We start from the raw sequence: 26016 nt of genomic DNA, 5'->3' as shown, positions 1-26016 counted from the left end.
CTGCCGGCCGCAATCAGAGCTGGTGCTGCTGCCTACCCATCCGCTGTGGCAGGAGACCCACCTGGGCTCACAGCTGATGCCGCCGCGTCAAGGGCTGATGCTGCTGGGCAGAAGCAGTCCCATGTGCCTGGCACCATGCAGTAGCTGGAGCTACTGGCTGTCCATAGGCCAGATCCAATGAGGTAGTGGCCATCCACCAGCAGGCCAGATTGAATCTATTGGTGGGCCAGATACAGCCCACAGGCCTTATTTTGCCCACCCCTGCTCTAATATAACTTTACTAATACTAGTCCAAAAAGAACACATCTCACTTTCTGAAGTGCATTCCTATTCCACTGAGGGAGCTGGATAGCGTCTCCATTCTCTCAGTGGGCAACTAAGTACATATTCCCAGAAGCCGATTCCATTCTACCCTAGGGAGACATATAGCTCTCCCTTTCTGATAATGGGAAGCTTTATGCAACTCCAGAGGGCAATTTTATTCCACTCAGTAAGAAACACAGCTCTCCCCATCTCTCAATGGACAGTCTTGTACATTTCTATCGCACTGGAAGTTCATTCAAAGGAGAGATGCCCTGCTTGGATTCAGCTCAAGGGAGACATCTATTTGAATCAGTGCGTTGATTTGATAGGGAACAGCACGAAGACTACAAACAGACCTAGGGAAATGCAATAAGAAACCATTTTATCCCAAGAGCTCAATTGTTCAGACACCCATATTTGTTGTCCCAGGGCAAATGTTATCCCATAAACCTTTTAGCAAGTGTTAACATTTTGTCCCCAGACAATGCAAAACATGTCTGAACAGTTGTCCCAGGATTGCACTGTTGACTCAATGGCAGAAAAATAGCAGTGCATTCAGCCACTCACTAAACCACTGGTTCTCAATGTTTTTCTGAGTCCGAACACCTGTCAACTTTTCTGAATGTGGTGGCACCCTCAGTTGAGAACTATGCTCAACTTACCTCAGTGCTTCTCAACCCAGGTTTTGCTGCCCCCAAGTAAAACTGCCCTGAGTACCTGCTGCACAGCCAGACTGGGAAGGGCTGTGGCATATCTATACACATCTCCTGCATTAGGGCTCTGATCAGCCTAAAACAGGCAGGAGGATAAGCCCTTCCCAGTTTGACCCCGAATAGCACTTCCAGGAAACAGGTACCCGGCATAACCAGGAAGAGCTGCAGCCTAAGCCAGCTCTCATTAATGAAGGTGCATGTTACAGGTCCACACAGGGGCGGCTTTACCTGACCACTGCCATCATGATGCCTGCATTAGGGCACAACCGAGAGGGTCTCACAGTACCCTGACTGCAAGGGTGATGTGTGCACGTGCCAATCCTGGAACTTTTCTATTCTGCGAGGAACACGGGCACCAAGTCCATTCTTAGCTTGACTTCAGTGTGTAAAGTCAAGTCAAGAAGAGGGACCACATGCTCACCTCTTACCCAATAGCTTTGGGCAGGGGTCAGCAACCTATGACCCATGAACTGGATCCAATCCCCAAAGCCACTGGATCCAGCCCACAGAGCTGGAGGGCTTTGCCCAAGTGGGGGCCAGGGAACAACAGTGGCAGTGGCTGGGTCCAGCCTGCCCTGGACCCACACTGGGTCACTACAGCCCATTGCTGCTCACTGCCAGAAAACGTTACCAACCACTGGCCTAGGGATTAAAGTACTTGCCAAGGAAGTGAAAGACCTAAGCTCTAGACCCCACTCAGCCAGAAGGGAAGCACAACTCACATTTCCCACTTGCCAGGATGCTAGCCATGACTAAGCATACCCTCTATCTCACCTATTGAAGCTGGGCTAACGTGTGGAAAAGAATACAAGGACCATGGGGTTGGAAAGAATTCATGGAAGGGGGAGACTAGATAGAAAGGAACTCCAGGGTGCTGCTCCCAATGCGTTTGATGCCTTTTGCACCAAATAATCAAGGGATAAAATGAGCCACGGAATCTCTCCCTTTAAGGCAAGTGCTCAGCATGTTTTTTCTCCATCTATGTAATCAGAGACTTAGATAGAATGTATGTGTTTCTGCATGGACCTGAGCTGTAGCACAAAGCTTAGGCGGAGAAAGAGGTCCAGGTGACTGTTCTGGAGCACTTCTGAGTATATTCAGTAGGGCAAAGCTATTCTAGCTCTTTTGGGATCTTTCCAAGCCAACATTGTGTCATATAAGGAATCTAAACATCATTAGTGGTTTTGTGGCTGCTGAGGAATTTGTAATAGGATCTCTGTTAATGACTTAGTTACTTTGTAGCTTGAAATGTCACCTGGAAGTCTTAGGGGCAGATTAGTATCTCAACCTAAATCTTTTAAATGTTAAACATTAGTAGGGGGTTTAAATACAGTGTTCTAATAGCAACACACAGTCACATACCATCACTACCATATATCATACCCACGAAGCATATCAATTAGTAACTCTACTAAATCCCACAGGAACCTGAGAGAACACAGAGTATTTCCTAATTACATGAGTTTGACTGTTATTAGAATGATAATTACATAACAATCTTAGACTCTTTCTGATTATGGTGTACTAATATTCCTTATGCTGCATTCTAGGCCTGTCCAACAGCCAAAAAATTGGCTGGAACTGTTAAGTTCCAAAGACGTCAGGTGTTTCTCCCACCTGGCTGATTCTCTCCCCTTTGCTCTGACCAACAGATACGTTTCCCATGAATCAGGTTGCTCTGAAGTTTCCCCAGGTCCAAGGTTCTTTTGTATACTGGTTACAAAAACCATGTAGGGGCTCGTTTTTATCTACACGCTAAGCAAAAGAATCACATTATTTCCACAGTGCCCAGTTTCTTCACACCCACAGAAGGAGACATAGCATTCTTTCACCCCCTCTTGAGAATACTGTACTGAAATACTGTATATAAAAAAAGCTACACGATGTACTGCAATAATCTGCCTCTTATATTATCTGAACTGTCAGTTTCTTGACTTACATTTTAAGTGGAATGACAGTACAGGAACAAGTGCCAGATATTGTAAAAATAAATCATATCTCAATCTTTCACTAGTCCAGCAACTTTAAAAATAAAGAATGTGTGACAGGCCATCAATGTCTCTAAAACAGCAAGCAAGTACTAGATTGTGGCATTTATCTGAGTAGATGAGGTATTTTATCTGAGTAGACAACTAGTCCACTGACTCAAGAGGCGCTTCAAGAAAGTCGGTTTCTCAATGCTTCAAGTAACAGGTGGGCGCATACTCTGTTCCATCCTCTTGGACAGTGCAGCTCGTTCACTTATCTGTAACCAAACTAGCTTTGCCAGGGACAAAGCCATGAATTCACCTACTCCTCATACCTGTTAAGCTATCTGCCCTGCCTCTTCTCTCCCTTTCCAACTGTGCACAAAAGAATATTCTTTCTGCCCTCATCTTTTCCCTTCCTGCATAATCAAACTAGTTCCAAATAAGAGACAAAATGTCAATTTTTAATAAACCATCTTGTTTGGTTAAAATTAAAAAAGCCTCTCAAGAAACTTCCATCACATGATTTCCTATCACCTGTGTTAATTTTAATACATTTACCCAGGAGTTTTATAATTGTGCCTCATTAACTGATGCTAATATTAGAAAATGGAGCCAATGCATGCCTCCAAATATTCAGGGACTTGAAAACTAGAACATAAAAAATTCCCATCCTGAATTCTTAATTTAATTCATACTCCCCATTTAAATCAGTGATGTAAATGAACTCATAATCTCTCACTGATTTGGAACTCTTAAAAGAATTCCACTTTACCTTTAAATCTTGGTATCCTGTTACTAAATGGAAATGTTTAATACTGCTGTAACTACGCTATTTGCACTTTTGTTACTGTATTGTTCTTGTATCGTAATCTCTTTATTTGGAGCAGTGGTTCTCAACCCTTTTAGACTCAAGACATCCCTCAACGGACCCAGGGCACCCCTGGGATAGTGCCAGCTTTTACCTTTCATTTGTTTTTTGACTGGAGAAAAATAATAGAGCTGTTTTTCTGTTGCAAAGAACTCAAAGAAACCACAACAGGTCAGAATGTTTTTAACACGATGGATTCCTGTTTGAAATCTCTGGGTTTATCTTGTGAATCATGTTTGCACACACAACAGTGCTAACACTGGTTGAGAATCACTGATATAAAGGGTTCACTAACCCAGTGGGCGCCAGCTTTTTTAGGCATGCCCAAATTAGCTCTGCACTCTGCCAAAGTGCTACTTCAACCCCCTCCTTCTGCCTCATCTTTTGACTCCCTACTCTGTGCTCGCTACCTGATCCCCTGCTCTGCTTTTTCCATCCTGCCCTATCTGCTGCTGTTCTGCCTGTCCCCTCCCCACTCTGTTGCATGCCACATGCAGAGGCTGCCTAAGCCACCTGTGGTACTTGTGATGCAGTTTGGCCACCCCTGCTCTAACTAGTGAGCTGTAACCTGGATATGGACAGCTGTTAAGAAAATGAGCAGAAAAAACCTGACAGCAAGTACAACTGTATCACAGTTCTGTTGAACAGAAGGAACTGCAGATTGAAAGGAGCTACAAAATGGACCCAGAGGCTTCACAGCAGAAAGCCGGAACTGTGAAACCTTGGTCAAGTAAATCAAACTACCATATTTACTTACATCCAAGATGAAGTTTTTTCTTTCAGCATGGCAGGGGGAGAAGCCACTCAACTTGTATTCAAGCACAATGTGAAGGGTGGGCAGGCAATTGCTGTAGTCTCCTCTCCCCACTTGCACCCATTCCCCTTTTCTACCTCCCACCACCTCTGCCCCCACCCCCATCCCAGCCCTCTGCTCACCATAGCCTTTCCTCTCCTTCCCTCCCCACCACCACTTACCAGTTGATACAGCTCCAGGTCCATTCTGACCTGGGGCATGGAGCACAGGGTAGTCCCAGCCCTGTCATGCAGTAGGAGCAGCGATGGTAGCATCTCCAGCATCTGGAGCTGCCACTGCTGCAACCACTGCTATGTGGCCATGGGGTTGATGCTACCCTGTCCTCCATACCCTGGGATGGCATGGAGTCAGAGGCACGTTAGATAGCAAGTACCGAGGGTGAGGGGTTTGAGGTGGCAGGGGGCAGAGGCACTGCAGGTGGGGTGACAGATGTTAGTGAGAGATGACAGGGAGCACAGGCATTGTGCGGGGGCACAGGTGGGGGAGGCAGGCAGCAGGGGGAGGTGACAGAGTGCAGGCATTGTGGCCAGGGGGGAAGGGGGGGGCAGATGGTAGAAGGTACAGGCACCAGGAGGACAAGTGAGAGGGGAAAAAGGCAACATCCCCCCACTTCCCCAGGCTTCCCGCGCCCCATGCCATGTCCCTGCCGGCTCGTGCTGCCCCTAGTGTCCCTGGGCGCCCCTCTGTGCTGCACCCTGGGCTGGACAGGCCCTTCCCCAGTGGCCCCTGGCCTCCTGGCGGTGGCAGGAGCCACTGCAGCACAAACACAGCCATGAGCCCAATGCAAGTCTCTGCTACTGCCTGTCCCCAGACCAGGCTGCCAGGGATGTGGGCACCTGGCCACACAACCCAGGGCCCAATCCTTTTGCCCAAGCCGGTGAGCAGGGGGTGCATTGGGTCAGGGGTGCACACGCTGGTCCCCACCTGTACCAGGAGACTAGGAGCGAGTGAGTGTGCGGGAGCCAGCAACAGCCCAGAGGTGAGCAGCAGGAGCGCGGGGCACGGCCAGCAGGGCTCTATGGAGCCAGGCTGGGCTGCACCAGCAGGGACGGAGGGGAGCCGCCTGCTCTGGGCCCCTCAACACTGACACTAGCTCCTGCATGCCCACTTGCTCCTAGCCCCCTGCCTCAGCCCCAGAGTCTCTGAAATGATAAAACTGGAAGAAGTGGAGGTTTATATGTGACATTTTCCTGCTACATTGTTTCCTATTTAGCCAGATGTTCTAATTCAGAGTTCAATAAATAAATAAATAAATAAATAAATAAATAAAGGATTTCTTTATCCTTTCTCCATAATCCATACTCATTCTCCATCACTAGATATAATTTTTTTCTGGACAGAAGGCCATAAAGAAGAGGCTAAAAACAAAACAGATTAAAGTAACAAGGCATAAAGATTTACTATTTTAATGAATCAGAAGGTAAATAAAAATAGAAATGTAACTACAAATTAGATCTTCAACAGCCCTGACTGACAGATCAGGTGCCATCTTATTTGGTGTGGGCTGTAAGTAAGGTGGCAACTGCCGTTGCTGAATGGCATGCAGAACATATGCAACACAGGTTAACTTTTCCATCATCATACCTTGTATGACTTACAAACACAAGACAAAACAGCAACATGGAAAAATATAAAACTTAAATAATTATAAATATACATTCAACTAATCAGAACATTATTGCAAACATGATGAAAATGTAAATGTTTAGTCAAGTATTTCAAATGTTTTTCAACATCCTTCATACCTAGGAAATTATTGAAAATGTTCACGTGATTTAAACAAGATACAAAGACAAAATGGCAAGAAATTTCAATCTTGTGAAAACTCATGCTGGAAAAATTAAATCCAACAAGTTACTGACATGCACCACTTCTTTTTAACTGTGTAAAGTAATAGCTTCTGTTGTGGCTCAAATCTAAACCAAGCTATCCTAAAATTAAATTTCAATATCGGGGATCCTGGTTTTCTCTGTTTAAAAATAGCAGATTTCCTGATTAAAACCCCCAAAATCCACAATTAAAATAAAATATACACTATATACATGGGTATCAGTTGAACATAATGTTTTATTGATATATTTACTATTTTAAAGCAATTTGGAAGCCTATCAGAGCCTCAATCACTATAATAAAATAAATTCTAAATACCCTAAATACCTGTAAATTTTGATGTTTGATTTGGCAGTTTTTATCATGGAGAATCAGAACTCCCCCTGCTCCCTTTGCTCACCAGGATGCAGGTCCAGCTAAGGCTCTCCCCCCTCTCCATTGCTTTGTGGTGCTGAGCAGCACTGATATGCCAATGCCCTGCCCATGTCATTGCCCCTCACTCCACACCCACAACCCACCGGGCCCCCGGCCCTGCTGGAGGGGTCCGCAGCTACCAGGGCTATGGGGCAAGAGACCCAGGGCCGCAGTCCTGTGTCCCCCGTAGCAGTGCCTGAGCCCTGGCTGCTGCCCATGGGAGATAGCAGCTGTTACAGCGGAGCAGAGCATGGAGCCTGGCTCTCCCTTGTGCATGGGCAGCACCACTGGAGCAGAGTTTGTGGGGAAGGGGCAGATGCAGGCTGGCCACTGTGACTTGGGGCTTCCTGCCAGAGGCCCCGCCCACGCTCTGATCCCAAAGAAGGGGGGGGGGTATAGCAAGCGGCTGGCTCTGCAGGGCCCCTCAAAGCGCGGGACCCGAGACAGCTGCCCCGACTCGCCCCTCCAGGGATGGCCCTGCTTCCCACCCTGCTGCACACCCCCACTCCACCTAGGGGCCTCTGTGGCCCAGTAGGCAGGACCCAGCACAGGACAGCAGAGCGGGGTGGGGAGGGTCAGTGCTGCTGCCGGGAGACCCATGGCAAGGCATCCACTGCCCGCCCGGCAGCAGTGAGGATGGTGGTGTGGAACTGTGACCCCTGCTCTTGCTGGGTGGGCACAGGTCACCTCATCATGGTGGTGCTGGGCTCCCGTCAGCAGTAATAAGCCTCCTCTCCCTCCCTCAACTCCCTATCTCCTTGATTATGGGGGCTTCAATTCAACGCCCACCCCAGACTCACCTGTGGGAAGCTGTGGGAGATGCTCTCCATGCTGCCTAGCTGTCACATGCATGCATGCGCATGCACATGCATGTGGCATCCCCTGTCTGATCGCCCTCCTCTCACTCCCCCCAGCTCCTTGCAGTCTGGAATTCTGCCAAACAGCAGGTTTCCCCTTGCAGGCTTCTGTGGTTTTTTTTCCTCTAAAAGGAGAAAATTTGCTTTATTCTCCTTAAAATTAGAAAATCTATACATTGCTACAGCTGTTATTTGTCCTCAACACTTGTATAAGCAAGAACTCACACTCAGGGCCTTGATACACATTGCACTTCGAGCTGCCAAAGGTTGATTGGTGTTAATGCAAGCTGACTGTCCCACACCTGCACAGCTGTGACTTGCCACTAGAGGACTGGCAAGCAGGGGTCTGACTAGGAGCTACAGCTGTAAGTTGCCACTATGGGGCTGGTAAGCCAGGACAGGCTTCTATCCTTGCTCTAGTTGGGGGAGGGGGGAGGGAAAGACATGGGTTTGAGGGGGTGAGAGACATAGGTTGTGTGGGAGGGAAGGGGAGGGGAACATGAAGCCCAGAGGCAGGATGGGGGTGGGTAATGAAATGGGAGGTGGAAAGGAAACTGGAGGTAGGGAAGGGGTGGTGAAATGAAGGAAGTCAGCCACTGAAGGATAAAATGAAAATTTAGTAAAAAAAATAAAAAGAAATAAAGAGGAACTAAATTACAGATGGTCTCATGTTTTAATAAATGGCAATTTGGGATTGGGATGTAGAGGGTGCTGGTCATGCCTCCTGGGGTAGCCAGGGGGTGGCAATGGTGATGAAAGGCACTTCTGGGGGAGCTACTGCCCCAGTCCCAGGAAGCTTCCTTGCTCCCTTCCTGGTTCCTCGCCCCCAACCCCCTCCTGACCTCACTCTTGGACCTGTCCATGCCCTGCAGTCTGGCTAGCTGGCATGTGCTCTGCAGACTGTTTGCGTGGGGCTGAACGCCTGGAGGTAAGGTCACACCCCCAGGGACAGGAGAGGGAAAATATGCCCAGGATACATTCAATATTGAATAAGCAACAGTAAAGATAATCTAAAATTATCTGGCTTCGGGCCAGAACTGCCCTTTGGGCAGCAGAGCTCAGGGGGTAGAAAGTTTGTCCACACAGAGCAGGAGGGTGGGGAAGGGGACACTGCATCCTGGGATGCTGGAGGACTGCAACTTGGGTGGCTTGTCTGTGGGGAGTGGCCACACATTAATGGAACATGAGTTGGGTAAACTATTTTCAGGTGTTAATGTGTGGACAATCCAGGGGCTGAGAGCTATAGGAGCTGCCTAAAATTAACGTGTAACAAGGCCCTCAGTTAAAAACTATATAGTTAAAAACTATAAGGTGGGAATTGACCATCATCAATGAAACAATGTTCTTCCAAGAAAAATCCTTGCTTTGATTATGTACATAGGAGGGTGCTTATGTTTTCCCTCATTTCCCTACTCTTTAACAAACACTAATTTTCAATGATCTCCTTCCAGGAAATAGGACTGAATATATCTCCCTTCAGAACCTGTCATAGAAGCCCCTGCCTTATGTCTAGCATTTATCTGTGGTGCTTCCTGAAACACTGAAAACACTCCTTCACAACTCCTGCCACTGATGACGACAGGGGCAGAGTAGCACCAAGTACCCTGTCAAGTAAACTGTCATGCAGCCTGTATGTGCTTTGAACTATGTTCCCACAGGGGAACATTTGACATAGATTTCCCAGGCTACTGCTGGCTTGTCAAACTTCTTGTTACTTTTGGTTTTGCCAATGGTGGAAGTCAGCATCATTTAAAAACTCATATTTTAAAATATGTCCAGGATACATACAATATTGAATAAGCAACAGTAAAGATCATCTAAAATTAAAAACAAACAAACAAAAAAAGTTTTTTTCCTGTGGATCTAGGTCCAAAACACTGTGACTGGTTTCTGATAAATGAGGTTTGACAGCAGGCACAGAAGAACCATTATGTTAATGGATAAATCAATTTCACAGTTGATAATAAGTAAATAACAAAAGAGGATTCACATCCCCAGAATGCAACTCAAAGCATTGTGTAGCATGAGTGCCAGTTTTAAAGCATCCAGACAACATTCTTTTCTGCTTAGAGAACAGCTCCTCACCAGAGAGAAAGCAAACCTGGCACAATAAGCATTTCAGGATCTTCACATTGAAAATGGCACGTCTCTGCCAGCACCATTAAATAACTTATTTGCCTATTTCAGCCACATGCTTCAACAACAGCATTTACTACACACACAAAAATCCAAAATAAATAGAACAATTTCCAAAACTCTGTAAATAAACTTGTGTTACAAGCGTTATTAAAAAAGGCATTATTCATTGATATTATAAAAACCAACAAAAAGTTTCTTTCCCAAATTCACATTATTTAAAGGGGTTAAATTTAATTAATCTGACTTGTGATTTTATGAAAGAATTTATAACAACAGGGCTGTGAGACGAAAGTTTTGCATGAAAGATGCTACATGTCTTGGCACTGGTGAAGTACATATGCCACTAAAATGCATGGATTGGATACAGTAACCAGTTGGCTTAGCACTAGTAGTGAATTAAGCTTGAATGATAGCTCAGGGGACAAACATTTTTAAGCTTACCAATAAGAAACGGACAAATTTCTCTTTAGGAGAAATACTGACTTAAATGGGTAGTGTGAGAGTAGGCTTCCTCCCTGATCCAGATCATTATACAAAGCAGGGGTGGCTAACCCATGGCACACATGGCACAAGTGGCATGGCCAGCCTCTGTGTGTAGCATGTGGCAGATAGGGAAATGAAGCAGATGGAAGATTGAATGGGGAGGGAAACGGGTGGAAAAATCAGTGGCACTGGAAGTGAGCAGTTCTGAGCTTGCGGCATAAAGGTTGGCCCCCACTGAAGTGAAGCTTAACTTTACTGGACATGGAACCAACAAAAAAATACCAAAAGAATAATGAATCAAGATGGAATCCCTCCGTTCTCCATCTACTATAAATTGTTTCCCTAAATAACGCAAAAGTAATGAGAAATTAGTTTTTACAAATAAACATATTATATATTTGCATGCAAACTCTGCATCCTACAAATTATATAATCTCTTTGCATAATAAATAAATAGTATATTATGTAATATACTGTCACGGCGGGGTCCTCGCGGAGGGCCGCGATCTCCTTGAGGTCCCTCGCTCCGTGTCAGGCCGGCCCAAGACACCCTCTAATTCTCGCCCGCCACGTCTTTGATGGTAAATATAATGTTGGGAGGCTGCCTTGTGTTTTTTCCCTGGGCACGGCTACTCGGGAACTCTGTCCCCGCGGTTCTTCCAGACCCCCCTGGGGGTCTCCCGATATGGTGGGTGTTCCCCGGACACCCTAGCCTTGTGGGCTATGCGTGGCTCCTACCTGCCCCTAATACCACGCCCCAAGCCTCGCAGATGTAACAGACGTTGTCCGGTCTGTACGCTCGCTTCCCGGGCCTCCTCTCTAATGGGGCCCACTCTGGGCTCCCTCTCTCATGCCCAGCTTCTGGCTGGGACTCTCGTCCAGCCCACTCTGGGCCTCCCCTGCCGGTGTGGTTCCGCTCAGGGACTCTCTAGCGGGCCTCCGGTCCTATGAGCCAACCGCACGGGCACCCTCTCTGACCCTGGCTCACCGCGCTGCTACTCCCTGTCTTCTCGGGGCAACCGCAGCGCCCTGCCTCAGTCTGAGGGTTGTTACCGCACTAGCCTGCGGCCGGGCTCGCTATGCACGTCTCGGGCTTCTCAGTAATTGCCCCTCTCTCTAGGGCTCCTCAGTATGGCACTCCCCCCTCTTTGGGGCTCGCCGTGCCCACACTGGGCTACTCAATAACGTACAATGGCGCTCCCCCTCTTTGGGGCTCGCCGTGCCCACACTGGGCTACTCAATAATGTACAATGGCGCTCCCCCTCTTTGGGGCTCGCCGTGCCCACGCTGGGCTACTCAATAACGTACAATGGCGCTCCCCCTCTTTGGGGCTCGCCGTGCCCACTCTGGGCTACTCAATAATACCGCCCCTTTCCTGGGGCCGGGGTCTATGTTCCCCCACACGCAATCCGGGGTCTAGGTCCCCGTCCGCAACCTACGGGTTGCGCCCGTGACCCACTGGCCGCGCTCCTCGCCGCCAGTTGCTCACGCACTGGCATGCGAGCTGCGCCTTCCCTGCTGCTATGAAAATAATGTGCCCTCTTGGCGCTAGGGCACCCCACACTCTCTGGGGTCCCTGTGATTGAGGCCTCCTCCAACCCCTACAGCCTCACCCAAGCCTCCAGGTGTAATAACACAAACACAACGCAAAACCACAAGCCCCTAGGCTGTAACATAACCACAAGCCGCATGGCCATAACTCAGTATCATAGCTCGAGCCTCCAGGGCTATCATGAGCTGTACTTGCAACTCAGGCTCCTTCCCATATCTCGGCTGAGGGAGCTCCTGCCTCTCTGGCTGCTGGTAGAGAACTGCCAGCCTGGCCTCAGCCCTGGGCTTCATAAAGGCCAGGCCCTGCCCCCTACAGGCAGCTGGCTCCCCTTAGTTGCACCGGCAACCCGCAGCTGGGCTCGTTACCCAGGCAACCCTCAGCTGGGCTCGTTGTCAGGCCAGGGCTCGCTCACTCGCTCCCTGGCTGTTTCTCCTCTCTAGGAGCAGGGGTACCGAGGTGCCCTGCGACATATAGACATTTCACTGCTATGGAAAATAAGTAATAGAAGTTAAACATCATACTGAAGACCACGATGGGAATCAGAGTAGATATACACCTACAATATTCTGCCAGAGCCATGTGCTCAGAATGCTAGATTGTGAAAATATAGATTTCATAGACATTAGGGCTGGAAGAGACACCTCATGAGCTCATTGGGTCCAGCCCCCTGCCCAAGGGGCAGGAAGTCAGTTGGGATCAGATGACCCCAGCAAGATAAGCATCCAAACGCAACTTGAATATGTCCAGAGTAGGTGCTTGGACAACTTTGGGGGGGGGGGGGGAGTCTATTGCGGACTCTGGAGACTTGGCTGGTAAAGAAGTTTTTCCTTATGTCCAGTCTAAAATGATCTTCCAGCAGTTTGTGGCCATTGGACCTTGTGTCTTCGTCTGTTCACCGGGGCTCCCTTAGGGTTCTCCCAGATCCTCATGCACAACCTGATATAGGCTGCCACCAAGTCCCCTCTGAGCCTATGCTTTTCCAAGCTGAAGAATCCCATGCCTCTCAGGCTCTCCTCATAAGGCCAGCTCTCCTGACCTCTGATCATGAACACGGCTCTCCTCTGGAGTCTCTCAAGCTTCTCCACACCCTTTTTAAAAAGTGTGGAGCTCAGAATTGGGCACAATACTCCAGTTGTGGCCTCACCAAGGCCAAGTAAAGCAGAAGAATGACATCTTGGGTCTTGTTTGAGATAGAATGCTGGCTGTGGCATCACACTGGTGGCTCATTTTCATCTTGTAGTCAAATACAACCCCCAAGTCTCTTCCAGGCTTAGTGCTAGTGAGTGAGGCACTGCCGAGCCTACAGGTATGGTGTGGGCTCTTTCTCCCGAGGTGGAGCACCTTGCATTTTTCTATATTGAAGGTCATCAGGTTTATGTCCACCCACCTCGAGAGCCTGTCCACGTTGGCCTGAATCCTCAGCCTATCCTCCAGTGTAACTACGCTTCCCCGTAGTTCAGTGTCATCCGCAAACTTTGCCAGACTGTTTCTGACGCAGGAATCCAGATTGTTAATGAATATGTTAAAGAGTACTGGTCCAAGTCCTGAACCCTGGGAGACACCCACTGGTCACCATGCGCCATGTTGACTTGGTTCCATCGACTATCACTCTCTGGGTCCAACCATGAAGCTAGTTCCCCAGCCATCGGACTGTGAGGTTGTCAAGGCCGCAGTTCCCAAATTTTGCTATGAGGACATCTTGGGTGACCAAGTCAAAGGCTTTCTTGAAATCCAAGTAAATGATATCAACCTCTCCTTCTTATCCAGGTGACACATCACCTAGTCATAGAAAGAGATGAGGTTGGTCAGGCTTACCTATAATGAAGCCGTGTTGGCTGTCTCCAGAATGGCGCCTTCTGTCAACCTGTTCTTGATGGATTCTTTGATAATTTCCTCCAAGATCTTCCCAGAGATTGATGTCAAACTGATTGGCCTGTAGTTCCCTGGATCTTCCTTCCTCCCTTTCTTGAAGATAGGCACCACATTGGTGCTCTTCCAGTCTTCGGGAACCTCTCCTGAGCACCACAAGTTCTCAAATATCCTTGCCAATGGCTGAGCTAAGATGTCAGCCAACTCCTTTAGCACTCTTCGGTGCATTTCATCAAGGCCCACTGACTTATGGATGTCCAGCCTCTCAAGATGTTCCCTCACAAGGTCTTCACCAAATGTAGGCATATGGTTACCCGTACCCTCCTAATCCTGAGTCCTGTCAGGCACGATGATCCCCTTGGGCTGGTGACAAACGACACAAAGTAATCATTGAGGAGAACAGCTTTTTCTTGGGTGTCGGTTGTCAGCTGCCCCATTTGATTCAGCTGCTGTCCAATATTGCCCTTATTTTTCTTTCAACTTCCTATGTACCTGAAGAAGGACTTTTTATTGTCCTTGATTCCTGCAGCCAACTTGAGTTTGGTTTCAGCCTTGGCTTTTCTGGTCCACTCCCTATAGGTGCGGGCCAGTGATATATAATCCTCCTTGGAGGTATTTCCCATCTTCCAATCCTTGTAGGCTTCTCTCAAGATTAGGGAGGTCCATGAGTTCCCTATTTAGCCAAGAGGGTTTCCCAGCCTTTTTAGTACCCTTCCTGTGGACCCAAACAGATTTCCCTTGCGCTTTTAGGATCATGTCCTTAAGGAGTAACCACTCATCTTGGACTCTCTTCCCTGTCAGATCACAATCTTTCAGGGCCTCAACAACCAACCTTCTGAGCCTGTGAAAGTCAGCTTTCCTGAAGTCAAGGATTTCTGCATTGCCGACTGACTTGCCAGCTTTACAATGGATGAGGAAGGTGATCAACTCATGATCAGTGTTACCAAGCTTCCCTTCAATCCTCAGGTCACTCACTAGATCATCCCCTTTGATCAGAACCATATCTAGCAGTGCCTCACCTCTTGTCGGCCCATGGACTTCTTGAGTCAGATAGAGCTTGCCAATGCAGGTGAGGAAGCTACATGACTGATCAGATTTGGCTGAATGCTTCTCCCATGAGATGTCAGTGTGGCTGAAACTACCCATGACAACCATGCACTGAAAGCATGCAGCCTCTGTTAGTTCCCTACAGAATTATCAAATCAGGACAAAAATATTTTTTTAAATTAAATTAAAATATATTATTATGGGTTTAATTTTTAGTATATAATTTGGCTATTTTTTTCCTGTTGTAAGATGGCAAACTCTCTTCCCCAAACAAGTACTTCCAGAAGCAAAGGGAGAAACTTTCAGTGGCAGAGGTTAGGGGTGGAACTTCCGGTCCCAAGACAGCAACCAGGGCGGGTGGAGCACCTCCCAAGAGGTAGGACTACCCATGCAGCCCTCAACAGCTTGCCAAAAACTTGGTAAGCAGCCCTCCACCAAAAATAATTGCCCACCCCTGCCCTAGATACACCCTGCTGGCCAGCCCTCCAACAGGTCTGAACAGTGCACATTAGAGATGGTATTAATTCACAACCTTTAACATACAACTGCTTACAGTGCATGCTAATTTTAACATAACCTAACATTTCTTAGAGTTAATACATGCTAATCTCAACCACAGACTTCAGTTACTGCATATATGAAGTTATACATTTCATAAATTCAATTCATTAAATGTACACTACATTTCTCAGAAGATTGTCAACTAATTTAGTGCATAAGACAGACAGAATAAGTGGTCCAGGATAAATGTGGTTGTTGCCTAACAAACTGCTGCCTTATACCCATGTGGAAGGAATGAGCTAGGAAACCTCAGGAAGAAAACAAATGATCTTTTGGTTAAGGAAACTGCCGGTCTCCAAAGAGGAGCTAGATTCTACTCCTGACTCTTCCACAGAGTTCCTATGTTTTGCTGTATCGTGAAAATCTACTCTCTAGTTGCAGAATAGGCTGGAGGGGGATGAGTGAAGCTCCTCCTATGCCACTTGGATCCAGTGGTAGATTAAGATTTACTGGGGCTCTGGGCAAACAGACAGTTGGAGGCCCCCTGCCAGGCAAGGGCAGGTTCCCTCTGCACCTGCCAGGGGGCTGTGGCCGGGCCCGCCAGGCCTCCTCGGTGTGTCCAGGATGAGCCAGGTGGTGTGAGCACAGCTGAAGTGAAGGCAGTCCTGGCTCTTTAGCCCAACGGGTGTTGTGCAGCCAGAGCTATGGTCCTCCAGTGCCATGGGACAGGCTGGTGCCAGGGCCAACTTTGGGGTGGAGCACGAGCTCCACCCCCGGCTGCCCGCCTAACCCTCTGCTGGCCTGGCTGGAGTGGAACAGGGCCATCTCATCCTGTCCCAGCAGCACTGGTGCTGGTGGCCACCCACAGATTGTAGGGAGTGGGGCAACCCTGGGGTGCGGCTGCATGCCTGCATGGAGCTCCACACCTGCCCCTGGCCCTGGCTTGGCCGGAGGAGAGAAGACATGTGCTGCCTGCCCTGGATGCCTGTGGCCAGGATGCCAGCTTGGGCTGTACTACCCCTGGTGCCCAGGGGACCCCTGATTGGCAGGAGCCACTGGCCCAGGCCCCATGCATTAATCTGTCCCTGCTTGGATCACCCCTGCATATTCCCTATTTTCTGAGTACCCAGCTTGGGACAACTAGACTAAGTATAGACAGTCAAAAAGCCTGAGGCTGAGTTGATTCTATCTTCGCAGATTAATCTAAGCTGCATAGATTGAACTGATAAACAAGTGAACCTTCACTTTTGATTTCAGAAATGCAGCCACATGCAAGCAGTGGCCTAGGCCAGAAGCTGGGGGGGGGGGGGGGGGGGGGGGGGGGGGGGGCGCACTAGAGCATGCCTTTCTGCTTGGCTGGAGAAGATAGCTTGGCCCAAGGCTAGTCTGCCCACCCTGTAAGGGAGAGTTTGCAGGGGAGGTGTAAAGCATCCTGGGATGCTGGGGGACTGTCAGTTAACTTGAATCTGGAGGGGATCTGGGAGAGAAATTCAATAAACCAATTTAACTAAAATCAGTTAAGTCTGCAACAACATCCATCCAGGTATATATTAAACTGGTTTTGGCCATTTTGAAAGCAGTTTATGTGCACTGAACTTCTGTTGTTACAGATTTGAACTGGTTTCCAATCACTTATACCAGTTCATGTGCAATTTTTGTCCCGAGACCTAGAGTCTGACTTAAGGAATGTTTATTACTCACAACTGGAACTCATATGAATAGAAAATTTAAACTGCTAAACAGTAAAATCAAGTCTTATTAGTCAGTGCACTAAATCCCTATCAGAGTCCCACTGATTTGTACACAAAATGCTTTGGCTAATTTGTCACACACTGAAGCATAATTAGTCATTTCCAAATGTACACACATACTAAATGTGAACAGAATGTGCTCCTGAAGAAGAATGCAGTGTCCAAATCCATCTGAACCATGCAGCAGGTCCAATAAAAGATACCACCCACAACACTCTTTGCCTCCTTATAATTAGTCAACTTAAAAGGTACTCATATATGCTGTCCATAACAACTGTCACGCCAGTGGATGCAAAGGAAACATTTGATACTCTTCACCCTTTTTTGGCTCAGAGACAGAAAATTAACTGCCCCATTTTGCAGAATTATTTTCTATTTTTGCTATCAGTGCATGTAAGAATACAAAGCAAAAACCTGACTGATTACTTTATTTCCTTGCAATTATGCAATTATTTTGTAGTACAAACTTTGAATTTTTGTAATAAATGCTTAATGCACAATATCTTATCTGTATAATCATATAGTTTGCAGATAGCAAGCCAAACCTCATACAATTTTCAAGAAGTGGCACATTTCTTGAGAGAAGGATAATATGCAGGATGGAAGAATGCATTTAATTTGTCATGATTTTGTCTGAGGTAAAATCTGTTTGTCATGCATATTTCTTCTTCCATCGTTTCAGAGGGAACACAAAGGACAGTAATTCACTGAACCAAACGGTGCCATGAAAAGAAGTATTTATGGCGCTGTTTAGCTTATGTGGCACCTGAAGGACTTTGAGACAAAAAGGAAGCACCACTCTTGGGGGGTGGGGGGAAATCGAACAGGTAATGCCTTATAAATGTATGAGACAAAGTTGCTGTCTTGTACACCTGCAAAACAAGAAATAAATCTCACTGACATAACACAGCAGCGTGTAGTCCTCAATTATATTAGACAAAGAAGCACTTGTATCACTGAGAACGATGGGAGCCAGCCACCTATTAAGACAATCCAAAATGTACTGAAAAAGTGCAAGGAAGCAGTAATGATATTACCAGAACACTGCTTGACAAGGTTCTTTCTGAAATGGGGATAAATCTCTGAGGAGGAAGACTTTAGTTTGTTTCTTACTTGGGTTTCACCACCTAGCTACCTCCATGGACAAAGTACTTCAGTCTTGTACTAAGTTCTCAGCTTGGGAGGTGGGGGGGGGGGGGAAATCAGGGAAGTTTTGTTAATATGGTTAATAAAGGTGAAACAATTATCATCATGTTTCAGCTTCTGCCAAGACCTGGAAAATGTAGCTCTACTCCCTCTCCTTCAGTTGCATTTGCTTAGCAGATTCATCACTACATTACTTTTACTGAAAAACGTTTGTGTGTGATAAACACTCTTCTTTCCATGGTACACAATGCAATCATTTCATTATCAACTTTGTACTAGCCGTCATAATATAAGATAGCATCATCTACCTACTTCTTACTTGATATGTCCTTGCTCATACATTCAAGAATTAAATCTAGTCTTTTTCTCATTACATTGCACTGGGAACTCTTATTCTATGATTAGTATTAACTCTGATGACAGCCCTAGGATTTGGTAGATATATAGAACTGTCTGATTGTTGGTATTGTTTCTTTTCTGTTATCACTGTGTATCAATAAATTTGCCTATTATCAAATAGAAAGGTTGGGGTCAATTTGAAGAGGGGTTGTCATCATCGCCCCTGCCCCACCCCCCGGAACAAGGTCTCTGGGTCCTAAATCCAGAGCCAACAAAGTGGGTTACCATTAACTATGATATCAACCATTAACTTTTTTTGGTTACATCCTATATTGAGATGGATAACTAAAGATCGGGTAGCTTGACATCTATGTCATACAATTTGGCTTATTTAAATAATTGACACAACATTTAGCTATCTTCTAGACCTCCCTCAAAGCTATTTTCTAATCTCTGCAACTTTTCTGTAGAAACAGCCATCAGATACTAATGTTATGTTCCTTCTTTTCAAATGCAAAATAGAAATAGTCACTGAATTCCTCTCTTATCAACAATGTTATTATCCCTACCTAGACATAGGCTATATATTTTATAGGATTTGTTCCAGGCACATTTTACAAAGTTCCTTCTTAGTGTCCTTAACCCTAATAGCTGTAGATTTTCATTAATATCTTTAGCTTCCCTTATCAATTGCCTGCATCTCATAACTTTTACTTTATGGTCATTTTTGTGAATTTCTCCTTTCTCTGTTTTATTTATTTATTATACTATCGCTTTAACCTCTTGTTAACTTCCATGATTTTAACCAAAAAAGTCTACTTTTATAAATGTGAAACTCTGGTTTTGGCCATCTAGTAAAGTCTTAAGAGACTCTCAATGATCATTCATTTTGTTTCATTTAATATTTTCCCTCAAAATCAGTGTTGCTTATAGTTCTTTTCATATTTGGGAAATTCACTTGTAAAAAATATCTAGTATAATTATTAACAGTTAAGACAACGTTTTGTTTCTAAATAACATTTTCTTTTCAGCAAGTAACCTTCCTCTGCAGGGGGAGGCATGGCCCTTTCTGGGATCCCTTGAACATACATTAACAACATTTAAAATGGTAGGGCATTGGCTGCTATGGTCCCCTTGCTTTACCTGTGGTAGGTTAGGGTATTGTGTCTTGAGTTTTGTGTAAGGGGTGATTGTGTAGTTTTACTAAGGATTTGTAGAATATGGTTCAGATAGGGATGATCCTGCCTCAGGCAGGGGGTTGGACTAAATGACCTACAGAGGTCCATTCCAGCCCTATTTTTCTATGATACTATGTTTTTCATTTTGTTGGATCTCAGAGCAGATGGTAGTTAACTTTTAAGTTAGCTAGGTGGAATTCAATGAGGCTTATAATAGCCAGATAATTCGGATACTGTATGCAAACAGGTCATTTGACTGCATCTAGGAATTGGATGTTATCTGCAAGAAGGCTAATTACTTGAGAAAGATCTCAATGAATCTGACTAACTGTTCAAACAAACAAGAACATGAAGGGATCTTTTACAGTGTTCTTCATCAGAACAGGAAGGAAGTTCTTCTGGAGAAAACTGCTTCAACTCCTGCCTCTGAATCTTTGCTCATTCAAGTAAGTCACAAGAGCTTTTCTGTCTTACCCAGGCATCAAAAATAAGAGGGAAAAAACACTCAAAAGAAAAACGTCAGAGTCTCCAAGGGCATTTGTACACATGCTTGTGCCGCAGTGTCCAGCACTTTTAAAAGCACCCGGTGCTGCAATGCATGCAGTAGTATAAGTGGCAAAATGCGCATCAGCACTGAGAAAATGGCGGCAGCGTGCTTTTGAACTAAAACTGGTCAGAGGTGTTTTAATTAAAAAATGCACCGCCACCATTTTCTCCACAGTGAAGCACATTTCACCACTTATACAACTGCACACAAAGCAACGCAGTGTGCATTAGCTCGTGTGAAGCAGACTCTATTAATTTTGGTGCGTTCTGAGACAAAAAGGTAGGTGTATACAGGCGTGTCACATCTTATGCAAATTTTACTTGCGCAAATTCAACTATACGCGGGATGGGAGGGGGGCGGGGCTTGGGTTTGCACTCAGCGCTGCCACTTACCTGGAGGCCCATTATGGCGGTAATGGCCCCTGCCTCCAAAACCTCCCGCTGTTGCTGTGGAGCTGTGCCTGGAGCTGTGTGGCCAGCCGCTGGGCCGCAGCATGGTGGTGGCTGGGCGGCACGCAGCCATCCCCACCACCACCCCACACTGCGTTGCTGCCGCACAGCACTAAGCACGGCGCCGTGTGCAAACTCAAGCCCCGCCCCCCCACCTCATGAATAGTCGCCGATTTTCACCTTACGCGATTTTCACCTTACGCACTGACTTCAAAACCTAACCCCCACATAAGATGTGATTCCACTGTAAATGCCCTAAGATGCTGATCTCTCAGCTAACACATTTCCAGCACTATCTGCTTTGTAGAAAGTTAACTATGTTTCATTCAACTTGATGGCCTTAGATCAGTGGCCTCACTCCCACACTCATGGGTGGCTTCTGGGCAGGGCTGCTGCCCTGCTGCAGGCTTCCCCGTGGTCACTCCGGGCAGCAGGCAGGGAAGCAGCGGGGGCGGGGCTACAGCTGGGCAGAAATGGGAGCGTGGAGCTGGGGCATGCAGAATTGTGGAGCCCGCAGCCAGGGGACAGTGGCAGCATGGTGTTGGGCATGGCAGCATGTGGGTGTGAGGTGGGGCCTCCTCCCCTCCACCCATGGTGCACAGCCCTGGCAGGGAGTAGGAACAGCAGCAGCAGGTAGGGGTGCTCGTGCTTGGTTCTGGCCAGCACTGCACATCTCAGCAAGGAGTGCAGCCCCCCAACTGGGCTGTTTGATTCATCGGCACTCTCTGCACAGGAGAAAAGCCACAAGTGCTGCAGTCAGCTGGGGTGAAGAAGGCAGCAAGCTCCAGCACCTGGGGCTTTCCTCCTGTGCCACATGAGTGTGGGGAGCACTGGTGATACAGTTGGCCCGGTGAGGGGGTTGCCCACCCCTGCACTGGGTTCTAGCCTAGGTTCCTGCTCCCCATGGGACAGAAACTTCTCTAGTGCTGTTCATTTTTTCCCCAAAGTATATTAAATGCAAGGTACATGCAGCTGCCTTCTTCAAAATGACTTTCATCAGTCATATGCTAAGAGATGTCCTGTGTTCCAACTCTGAGAACAGAAGTTACTCTTGTTCTAAATTTTAAACTAAAATTCCAGTGGAGATGGTTTTTCATTTTACTTACATTTTTCACAGATTCTTTTGTGAGCTTCAAGGATTATTTCATGAAATATCTGAAGTATTCATTTCCTGTATGCCATTTGTTTTACTTGTGTCTGGGGCATCTAATGGTTCTTTTTAGGTTTGGGAACTATGCTCTCTCTCAACAGCATACAGCTATACTCTCATCTTTTTTGTGTGTGTGCCTACTTTTAAAAAATGTATTGATCTAGGAGTATGAAGACTGTATCTTTAGGTGTGGGAACTATAGTTTTCCAGAATTGTTATTAATAAATGTTTTTACATATACACACATGCATGTGCGTGTAAAATTATAAATAAGGTAAATAAAATTATTGTGTGTTTTTACACAAGTGCCAATGTAAACACACAAAATATGAAAAATTCTTCAAAAAATATAAATATTAGCATAAAATATGAGAATCCAGACAAGGGAAAAGAACATGAACTTAAAGCGATGAAGACAGTACTGTCTGAAATTATTAATTAAAAATCATATTCAGCTTTAAATCACACACCCATTTATTGCTGTTTATTGCTGAATTAGTCACCTTTGAGAACTGAAGGCTGGAATGCCAGAGCGGCAATCCCACATTTGGCATCCCACTGGAGGGAACAAAGGTCAGTTTCCAGAAGCTGTTATTTTTAATGCCCTGCAAGAATGCATTGTGATGAAGGCTTCTTTTATCAGAATATTATTCCTAGTGTGAAAAGTTCTTCAGAATCTATAGGGACTGTAATCACATGAGACTGTGATGCTGTACCAAAGGTGGGAGAGGCAGTCTTGATGCAGCATGCCTTCTAGCAGAACTATTTGTCCAGTCTCCATCAGTTGTCTATGGATCTCCCAGTCTTTTTCCAGTTCCCAGTATCTTGTCTTACCAATCTCATCTCCTCCTACAACCAGGTAACTTGCCACCAACATTGTATACCTAGACTTCCAAAATTTCATAGACATTAGGGCTGGAAGGGACCTCGGGAGATCACAGAGTCCAGCCCTGTGCCCCAAGGGCAGGAAATCAGCTAGGGTCAAAGGATCCCAGCAAGCATCCAAACACTTCTTAAAGGAGCCCAGAGTAGGTGGTTGTACCACCTCTGGAGGGAGCCTACTCCAGGGCTTGAGGCCTCAGACAGTAAAGAATTTTTTCCTTATGTCCAGTCTAAAACTCTTAGAGAAGTTTGTGATCGTTGGACTTTGTCATCCCTTGGGGCGCTCTGTTGAACAGGCGTTTCCCCAGATCCTGATGCACACCCCTGATGTACTTAAAGGCTGCCACCAGGTCACCCCTGAGCCTGCGCTTTTCCTGGCTGAAGAGTCCCATGGCTCTTAGCCTCTCTTCATAAGGCCTATTCTCCTGTCCTCTGATCATGTGTGTGGCTCTCCTCTGGATTATCTCATCATTCTTGAATTGTGAAGCCCAGAACTGGATGCAGTACTCTAGCTGTGGCCTCACCAAGGCTGAGTACAGCAGAAGATGATATCCTGAGATTTGCTTGAGAAGCATCTATGGATGCAAGCCAGAGTTTGGTTTTTATTACCAGCTGCAACATCACATTGAAGGCTTATGTTTGTCTTGTGGTCAATCATGACTCCCAAGTCTCTTTTGGCCATGGTGCTAGCGAGCGTTGCACTGCCAAGCCTATAGGCATGCAGCAGGGTTTTTTTGCCCCAAGGTAGAGTACCTTACATTTGTTGGTATTGAATGTCATCAGGTTTGTATCTTCCCACTTTTTCAGCCTATCCAAGTCAACCTGGATCACCAGCCTATCCTCAGGTGTGGATGCTCTACCCCAAAGTTTGGTATCATTGGCAAACTTGGCCAGTCTGCTTCTGACACCAGCATCCACATCATTGATAAAGACATTAATGAGAACAGGTTCAAGGACAGAGCCTTGGGGGACACCACTGGTCACGGAGCACCCTGATGATTCACTACCATCGACCACCGCTCTCTGAGTCCGGCCCCAGAGCCAATTCCCCAGCCACTGGACTGTGATGTAGCCAAGGCCACAGTTGGCCAATTTTTTCCAAGAGGAGATTGTGGGACACCAGATCAAAGGCTTTTTTGAAGTCCAGATATATGATATCAATTTCTTCTCCCTTGTCCAGGTGATATGTCACCTGGTCAACAAACCTGTGCTGGCTGTCCCTCAGGATGTTGCCATCAGCCAGCTTGTCAAGAATGGTCTCTGATGATTTTTTCTAGAATCCTTCCAGGGATTGAGGTCAAGCTGATTGGCCTGTAGTTCCCTGGATCTACTTTCCTCCCTTTCTTGAAGACAGGCATCACACTGGACTTCTTCCAACCTTCAGGTACTTCACCTGAGCGCCAGGAGTTTTCTAAAATCTTTGCCAGTGGCTAAGCTATGACTCCTGCCAGTTCCTTAAGTACTTTGGGGTGCAATCTTTTAGGACCCACTGACTTGAAGGTGTCCAGCTTCTCAAGGTGTTCCTTTACAAGGTCTACACTGATGCTGGGTATAAGTTCACCCTCACCCTGGCCGTCCCGTGTCTTGCTAGGCAGGGCACTCCCTTTGGGTTGATGAAAAACAATGCAAAGTACCAATTAAGCAGGTTAGCTTTTTCCTGGGTGTTGGTTGTCAGTTGTCCCATTTGGTTTAGCAGGGGTCCAATGTTACTTTTGCTTTTCTTCCAACTCCTCACGTATCTAAAAAATGACTTTTTATTGTCCTTGATACATGTAGTCAGGTGGAGTTCAGTTGCAGCCTTGGCTTTCCTGGTTCATTTCCTACAGGTATGGGTCAAAAGGCCTTTGATCTGGTATCCCATGATGTTCTCACGGGAAAACTGGAGGATTGTGGGCTTAACTGTTTGACAGTTAGGTGGGCAGGAAGTGGGCTGCAGGGTAGGACCCAGAGAGTCGTGTAGTCCTGGTGAGAAGTGGCCAGCGGTGTCCCTCAGGGTTCCATGCTTGGTCCAACAATTTTCAACATCTTTATCAATGATTTAGATGTTAGGGTAAAGAGCTTAATTGCCAAGTTTGTGAACGACACCAAACTATGGGGGAGCACACCTGAAGATAGGCTACAGATACAGGCAGACCTAGACAGGCTGGCAAGTTGGGCAGATCGGAACCAGATGAAGTTCAACATTGAGAAGTGTTAAATGCTCCATCTGGGGATGAACAATCCCCAACATACTTACAGGCTCAGTGGCATCAAACTGACTAGCACCGCAACTGAAAGGGACCTAGGGATAACAGACTTATGAATATGCCCATCAGTGCAACACTGTAGTCAGTAGGGCAAACAATACTCTGGCATGCTTCAACCAAACCAAGGAAGTGATTCTTCCGCTTTACTGAACATTGGTGAGACTGCAGCTGGAGTACTGCATCCAGTTTTGGACGCTGCACTTCAACAAGGATGTGGAAAAGCTTGAGAGAGTTCAGAGAAGAGCCACCTGTATGATAAGAGACTTGCATGGCAAGCCATACAAGGAAAGGCTGAAGGACTTTGGTCTCTTCAGCCTAAAAAAGAGAAGGTTGAGAGGGGACTTGGTAGCAGCTTACCGCTACATCAGGGCTCAGCAAACAACTATTCACCAAGGCACCCTTGGGGAAAACCAGGAGTAATGGTCACAAACTCCTGGAAGACCGTTTCAGGCTTAACACTAGGAAAAACTTCTTCATAGTGAGGGTGTCCAGATGGTGGAATAAACTTCCTCCCGAGGTGGTGCAATCACCTACCCAGGAAATCTCCCAGAGGAGACTGGACAGTCACCTCGCTGGTGTCACCTGACCCCAGTTGTCTTTCCTGCCTAGTGCAGCAGGGCTGGACCCAATGATCGTGTGGCCCTGAAGCCAATTCCCCAGCCATTGGACTTCCCTTCCAGCCCCTTACAATATATGAACCTGCAAAACATTGTTTATCAGCTCCCTAGTCATAGAAAGGCTCTTCTCTGCAAGTTTTCAGTTTCTCTCTCTCCAAGTCCTGCCCTTTTCTTAGACCTGAGAAAGATCTTTCACTCTCAAGTAGGGCTTTGAGCTACATGGGCCAGGTGAACAATTCTGTTTGTACCTCTGGTAGACAAGGCTTTTTGAGCGTAGGGAAAGGAGTGAGAGCTGGAAGGGATGAATGAGGTGCAGTGGACAGTTAAATAAATACATTTATCCTACTTTCA

General features: G+C 46.5%; 1 protein-coding gene across 8 annotated transcripts in view; it reads right to left on the bottom strand.

Annotated features, from left to right (window-relative positions):
- Positions 1–26016, bottom strand: part of DOCK3 (dedicator of cytokinesis 3) — a 664549-nt gene that overhangs the window by 479290 nt on the left and 159243 nt on the right. The window lies entirely within an intron of this gene.

The sequence above is a fragment of the Alligator mississippiensis genome, chromosome 12 (assembly GCF_030867095.1).
Source record: "Alligator mississippiensis isolate rAllMis1 chromosome 12, rAllMis1, whole genome shotgun sequence".
Taxonomy (NCBI): domain Eukaryota; kingdom Metazoa; phylum Chordata; order Crocodylia; family Alligatoridae; genus Alligator; species Alligator mississippiensis.
Note: the sequence above shows the minus strand (reverse complement) of the source record. Positions and strands in the feature narration are given on the sequence as shown.